The sequence below is a fragment of the Rattus norvegicus genome, chromosome 11 (assembly GCF_021556685.1).
Source record: "Rattus norvegicus strain SHRSP/BbbUtx chromosome 11, alternate assembly SHRSP_T2T, whole genome shotgun sequence".
Classification (NCBI taxonomy): Eukaryota; Metazoa; Chordata; class Mammalia; order Rodentia; family Muridae; genus Rattus; species Rattus norvegicus.
The window spans coordinates 50,793,005-50,800,876 of NC_141544.1; positions in this window are offsets into that span (position 1 = coordinate 50,793,005).

Here is a 7,872-nt window from a genome sequence, read left to right on the forward strand (position 1 = left end):
GCTCTCCACTTTCACAGTGGAAACACTTGGGTCCACTGTGCTAAAGAGCCAGCTATTCCTCACCAAGCCAGATGAAAATTGGGAGAAGGGGAGCGGGCGATATGAGGACAGTAATGCTGGAGAACCTCTCTCCTGAGGGGTAGACCATTTCAAGTCATATCCTGTAACTGAGCCTTCTCCCCTGAGCCTCATCTCCCAGCTGGCTTCCCAGTGAAGGGGTCCACAGTCCCATCCCCACATGCTTACTTGGGGTTGGAGTTGGGGTTGGGGTTGGGGTTGGGGTTGGGGTTGGGGTTGGGGTTGAGGTTGGGGGTAGGGGTTTCCTAGGAGCCATAGCCACCACCTTCCTTTTCCACATAATTCGAGACCAAGGCAGCAGATGGCTATTTTAAACTCATCTGTAGTGAATAGACCTAACGTATAAGCTACCCCTTTAAGAATAATTGGGGCTTTTCAATGTATAAATATAACTTGAAAGTAAACATAGTCATTATTTTGGTAAGGAAAATAATTGACTAGAAAATGAGTCATGGCACCCATTTCCGGGGTACAGCTCCAGATATCTTTCTGTTCACGTTTCTAGTCTCACCCCGCCTGCTCCACACCAAGGAGGAAGGGGGTGACTAACAGCCCATAGTAGTCAAGTAATAAAACACTCCAATTTCATTTATTTAATCATCCATATGCTTCACTCAACAAATATTTATGGAGTGTCTGCTGCAGCCTCCGTATGGAAACTGGAGCCCAGGAAGAACAAAACAGACAGCTCACTTAGGGACCCAAGTCACAGCACTGAACTGGCTTCTCTTTTTTTCTGAGATGTCGCTTGGCTTAGCCTGCCACAGTGCATAAGCCTTGGAAGGTTTTTTGCAGATGAGCTGGAGGCTTGCTTATCAACTAGGAACCTGGGGCGGGTGGGGGTGCTGCTCACACATTCAAGTCCCCTCACCTTCCTAATGCTTATCCTACCCTTCAATTGTAAGAATGCCAAAGTTGGGATTCTACCTACACCAAACCCAGCGGTTAACCTAAGTGGTGATGCTTCTCAGTTCTCAAAGTGAACTCTTCTCCATCTGGCCCATTTATTACTATGCCCAAACCAAGGGGGTTGGCAGAGGACCCTGAACAGGACAGGGCAATTACCTGTGGCATCTTCACTGGGAGAGCACAGTTAAGCCTTGCAGGCCCAGGGCAAGAACTCAGGGCAAGTAGAGCCAAGAACTCTGGGTTTGTGGCTGCTCCACCTGGGATAGGGTCCCAAAGACTGTGACTTCAAGAGACTGAGGATTTCCCCCAGATGCTCAGATGTGGGAGGATAGCACCTACTCCAGGCTAGTCCTACATGCAGCCCTGCAATGATAATTTGAAAGCCAACCCTACCTGACAACCGCTAAACAATGGTAGTTACTTCCTACTCCCGGTGTGTATCTGGGCCAAGGGGGTTTAAAGGGTTATTTTCAAGTTAGCGGACTTCTGGATCCCTAGAGCAATCACAGCTCTGGGATGGAGTTAAGCCCAGGAGTGTGGAGCTAAAGAAGCCTGAAGCCTGAAGCCTGCCCTCCCCACTCCACCCCACCCCACCCACTTACCCCTCACCCCAGCTTCTTTCCTGCCAAAACTTGAAACTTACCAATTGTCTTTGAGTGGTGTTTTTAAAAGAATCTAGCCTGATCTTGATAGGGATTCTGCCTGCCTTAATTCTAAAGACCTCGCTTGGGTGAGGCCTGGGGTAGGTGTCTAGCAGCCCCCTGGGCAAAGGGCTGAACATACCCTCCTTTGACTCCCCACTGCTTGTCAAGCGAATACTTTCTGTTTACAGAAACACTCCTCTCTCAGAGACTCCACCCCCTTTGGCCCCTGATCCCCCACCACTCCCATCAGTCTTTCCCACGCTCTTCTGGAGAACTTTCATTCATTCCCTGCCCCAGAGATTCAACCCCAGGATGAGAGCCTGGCAGACAGTCCCAGGGGGTGGTGTGAAGCTATAGCCATATTGGCAATGACCGGCCTCTCTATTTCCTCCACACACAAGTTTCTGTGGCCTTAAAGTCCTCATTTGAAGGCTGGTGTGTGTGTGTCTGTGTCTGTGTGTGTGTGTGTGTGTTTGTGTGTGTGTGTGTGTGTGTGTGTGTGTGTAGCTCAGCACATGAATGGAGTTCTAGATCTGCATAAACCAATCCCAGCATTCTGTAAGATCAGATGCTCATCCTTAGCTACATAACAAGCCTGTGGCCAACCCAGGCTATGTGAGACGGTCCCCCAAAACAAAACAAAGCTTCCAAGAACCTTTTCAAGTAGACTGGCTCAGGCTGGAGAGAAGGCTCAGTGGTTAAGAGCACTGACTGCTCTTCCAGAGGTCCTGAGTTCAATTCCCAGCAACCACATGGTGGCTCACAACCATCTGTAATGGATCTGACGCCCTCTTCTGGTGTGTCTGAAGACAGCGAGAGTGTACTCATATAAATAAAAATTAATAAAAAGAATTTTTTAAAAGGTAAACTGGCTCACCTCCTTGGAGCCAGTGGAATTGGGGTTAGAGCCTCCCTAGAGCACCCTGAAGCCTTTGATTTTAGCTAGCTCCTCAAGGGAGCCCTGTTTGAGGACCCCCTGATGCCCAGGAGCTACCATACCAGACTCACTCTATCGGAGACACCAATCCTGGTCACTTTTATCTAGTGTTTCCAGACCCAAAGCGTTACCTGATGGTCTCATTTATTAGGTAGTTGAAACCAAACAATTTCTAAGATATGAGAAAACAACCTGAAACTTCCTACAAAATTAAATCTCAAATCACCGGGAGACCCTACAATTCTACTTTTAGGTATATGTCTTGTTTGAAATGTATGATAATTGCATATATCTTGTTTTTAGGTATATATCTTATTTTTAGGTATACTATTTATTTGAAAACAAGAATTCAAACTAAAATATGAGTATAATGTTCACATAGGTGTTATCCATAGCAGCAAATAGTAATGACTCCCAAGCCCAAAATGCATGGATGAATAAACCAACCAGGACATCTGCACACTGTGAAATAACGATGCAGCCACTAAAAGAGGTAAATTTTGGAGCTGGGGAAAGGCTCAGTAACTAAGCCCTGACAACTTGAATTAGACTCACAAAAAAAGCCCAGATGAGACTTGCATCTTTTTTCCCAGTAACTGAGAGGCAGAGACAAGAGAATCACCCAGACACTCACAGAAGCTCCTGGGCTATCTGGACTAGCTAGGCAAGAATACATAACACAGAAACAAGAGAGACCCTGCCTCAAAAGCAAAGAAGGAGAGAACCAACTCCTGAAGGCAGTCCTATAACCTCCATGCCAGTGACATGGCATATGTGTACACACACACACACACACACACACACACACACACACACTAATTTTCTAAAAAGAGTAAAGTTCTGATGTGTGCCATACAGGTGACCCTCAAGGAAACAAGGTAAATGATGAGTCACATACCAAGAAAAAAAAAAGCATGATTTGTGTGACCCATTTACATGACATGTTCAGAGTAAATAAGCTCATAAGGGCAGGAAGTTGGTCTCTGCCAAGGGCTGAAGGATGACAGGACTGAGGTTTCTGTCAGGTCCACGACCATGTTTTAGAATTAGCATAGCTGGGTGGCAATGGTTTATGCCTTTAATCCCAGCACTCAGGAGCCAGAGGAAGGCAGACTTTCTGAGTTTGAGGCCAACCTGGTTTATGAAATGGGTTCTAGGGCACAGTACACAAGAAAATCATGCCTGAAAAAGCCAGAGAGGGGGGAGCACTTGTCTTGCTTATGTTCAACTCTGGACTGCATCCCTAACTCTGCAGAGAAGAAAACGAAAGTTTGACTTGGGCCAGCGGTAGTGATGCACACTTATGTCTTAGCCCCAGGAAAGTGGAGGCAGGAAGATCAGGAGTTCGAGGCCACCTCAGCTATGTTGTGAGTTTAGGGCCATCTCAGGCTCCATGAGACTTTGAAAAAAAGAAAAAGAAACTTGGTAATTAATATTTTTCGAGTAGGGCATGGTGAGACACACCTGGAATCCCAGCACTCTGAAGCAGAGGCAGGAGGATGACTGCACATTCAAAACCAGCCTGGTCTCCATAGCAAGCTCTAGTCTGGCCAGGCCTTCACAGTGAGAGAGCTGCAGGCATACTTTCTCCCAGCGTGGGAACCTCACTGGGCCTGCTCTTACCCAGCATTAGCGTGCAGTCATTCTATATCACAACAATCTCTGAAAACCCAACTGTGCAAAGACATGACATCACCAAAAGGAATTCGTTAATGCTGCCTGGCATGGCGTGGCATGCCTTCAATCCTCCTGTATCCTAGCGCTCAGAAGTTGGAAAAGGAAGACCAGGCAGGGCGACCAGGCAAGACCCTCCTCTTCAAAACCAAATAAATACACAACGAGCCCAAACCACATAAGAACTTATCGCAACCTAAAGTTAGGTGCAAAGCTCATGTTTCTAACAGACCTAACTGGCTCCCTCCGAAATTCGAGCTATCCCACTGCCTTATGTGAGTTCTCCGTGCTGCCCTTCCCACAAGCCTGGGCTGTCCTCATCTGCCTGGGATGACTCTGTTGACTGCCAATGCTTAATGTTTCCTTAAGCACCAATTGCAGGCCCCAGCTTCTCCTTCCTCTCTTGTTTACTTGCTGTCACCTTTTCCTTTCACGTAACTTTGTAAACAACAGCCAATTACTCCCTAAGACTCAAACCTCTGGAAGGCTCTCTTGAACTTACAGACCCCTCCTTCACTGGGGCAGCAGAGGGTAGGCACTGATACCCACCTCCACATAGGTCACATGGATGCATTTAGGGAACTGAGCCAAGATTTTCCAGAGTAGAAACACAAACCATGGAGGCTGGAGCATTGTTCCAAAGATAGGCAGGCAGGCAGGCAGGCAGACAGACAGACAGACAGACAGACAGACAGATGAACAGACATGGGTCACATAGGACATCAGTGAAAGGATGGAAAAAGCCCTAGAAACCTCAACTTAGTGTTGGTACCAAGATGAGCTGAGGAAAAATTAAACAGGCCTTCAAACATCGGCTGCTGTTACTTTGAGAGGAGAAAGGGGAACAGGAAGGATTAGGGGGTGACAATAGCTAATGAGACTGATGTGACACCTACATGTGAGGGGATTCAAAGCAAGACAATGCAAAGGTATATGTGAGCACACACACATACACAGGAGTACCCTGAAAGCTACTTTCTTTCCACGAAACCACCCTGGACACTGGAGAATGGGTTTGACTCTGGCATGAAAGGTGTTCTTAGTGGCCAAGAAAGGGCTGTAGTCCTATCTTCAGCTGGAAAAAGTCCAACACAGGGTCCAAAACTTAGCCCAGAGGGCCAGCCAGTGTTACATACAAACTTCAGGCAAGCTACAGAGGGAAGGTCCACTGGATCCAATCTTGAGTGGTCCAGGGAACTTGGTTTCTTTTCACTAGTGTGCAGTTCTAAGGCCTGAACAGGTCAAATGCTCTCTGAGGGTGGCTGACTCCACTCCTTGGAGCTGGCAGCCCAGGAGGTAACCATGTGCCTTCTTGGTAGCCTCCTGGATGTTCTGATGACTGACCAGACAGAAGTACAGGAGAAAATTGAGTGGCGAGCCTTTACGGTGTGCCTTAAACTGGTTCTAGGGAATGGGATGGGGGACCTGCTAAGGCCACAGAACAGAATCAAGCACACAGCAGTGTACCTGTTTGTCCCTGGGTCCAGAGCCCCTTTTCAATAGGTAACATGAAATAGTGCATACCAACAGGCTTCGGGTTGGAAAACTCTGCCTGGCTGTAGGCTGATCTCCGTGTTTACAGCATACTCAAGGCTGACAAGGCCAAGCTGGGAGGGTTGGGAAGGTAGATTAATACATTCACAACATGTTATTTTTCAACTTCCTGTGATTTCAATGGGACATGTTCTCATGGTAAGGCAGGAGCATGTGTGATTGTGTACATGTTACACGGACACATCTTCTATTGGTCCTGTTTTTCCAGAAGGTCCCCAGTGAACATGGATCTTGAAGGTTTTGTTTTGCTTGAACCATAATCTCTAGATCCAATAGAACCCCCTTTCCCCTAGATTTCCTAGACTCACTTGTATCTGGGATAGGAGGCTGGTTTTAGTGTATCCCAGGCTGGCTTCTAACACTCGGTGTGACCTTCAAGTTCTGATTTTGCCTCTCTCTCCTGAATGCTTATTTTATAGGGAGCCCCTACTTCTCCAGAACAGTTAATTTCTTTGCAGCCCGTTTTGTAGTTGTTTTTCCTTTAAATTGGAAATCAGTTTCTAAGCTCCAGTAAGGAAGCTTGTGGTGCGGTGGTGGCGGCAGCTGCCGCTGCAGTACATCCTGTACACAATGCAGAGGCTATCATTCTCAGCCCTCTAGACCATCTGCCAGAAAGCTGCCGAAAAGTAAGCTGTAGGCAGTCCTTTGAGGCTGACCACGGTGGTCAGCGTCATCAGAACCTGTGAGCAAGGTGGGAGTCGCTTCGGCTCAGCAAGAGAAGGTGCGCTGTTCCTCCCCAAACCTGCTGCTGTTCCAGGGAGGCGGTCCCTGCCTGCTCCAGCGTGAGTCACCCTGCTGTGTTCTGAACGCAGCAGCTCTGCCAGCGGGGTCCTTCTTATCAATGCTCAGATCACACACCGGCAGCCAAGACTTTTCTCCTTAAGCCCTCTGTTTGGAAAAGAGTGCTCTCAGGGTTCTGTTTCTCACACTCGCCCCAGATAGCTCTGCCAGTCTCCAGGTCGTCCCCACCTGCCACCTGCCGGCTGTTCTGGGAACCGCAACCTGGCTGCTTGGCCCTTTGCACCTAATGAACTTACCAATTTCCGGCCAGAGTCTTAAGTCACACACACACACACACACACAGCCAGAGTCTTAAGTCACACACACACACACACACACACACACACACACACACACACACACACACACACACACACACACACACACACACAGCCAGAGTCTTAAGTCACACACACACACACACACAAACACAGCTCCTGCAGACACAGATGTTGGTGGCCTGGACCTCTGTATTTCTCTTTTGTGCCTCAGTTACAACGCTGGAACTCTATTTGTTTTATTGAACACATGATGTACAGTTATAACTGAAAAATCTCACTTTTTGTTAGTGCGAAAGTCTCTGTAACTTTTGGGTTGGTTTAGGTCCATTAGTTTTCCTTCTTGTTTTGGGTCTCGCCTGGTCTCAGGTATGTGTGGTAATCTTTGGTTGAAATCCAGGCATCTTGGTTTTGCTCTCTTGGGTCCTGGGTATTTCCTATTGGCTCTCAAGTCCTTAAAAATACCTTACACTTGCATCTCTCCAGTCTGTCTCCTCCAGCACCTCGCTCCTTCCATGTGCCCGTTACCCCGTTATGTGTCCCAGATACCCTCTTGTCATAAGGATTTAGCCCCTGAAAGGCCCACATTGATTTAGATTGTCACAGCCATGGTGTCAGTGTCCTTTCCAAACTTGTGTAGAAATTTTTTTGGCTTGGCAGTGGTGTAGAGGAGCAGAGCTTTTAAGAGGTGATCAGGTTAGGAGAGCTCTTGGGAACAGAATGCCATGATAGTTGAGTGAATTTGTTATACCAGGATCTCACCCCAGCCTGTGATGCTGGGTGCTATGGAACACCCAGAGGCCCTTAGCAGAAGTGGCCCAGTGGCCCAGTGGCCCATCCATTCTGGGTTGTGATCCCTATAAACTGTTATTTTTGTTTGTTTGTATTTAAATTTTCATTTTGATATCTCTCTCTCTCTCTCTCTCTCTCTCTCTCTCTCTCTCTGTGTGTGTGTGTGTGTGTACATGCATGCCAGAGGCACCTGTGTGGAGGTTAGAAGAAATTGACCTCTCAGGAG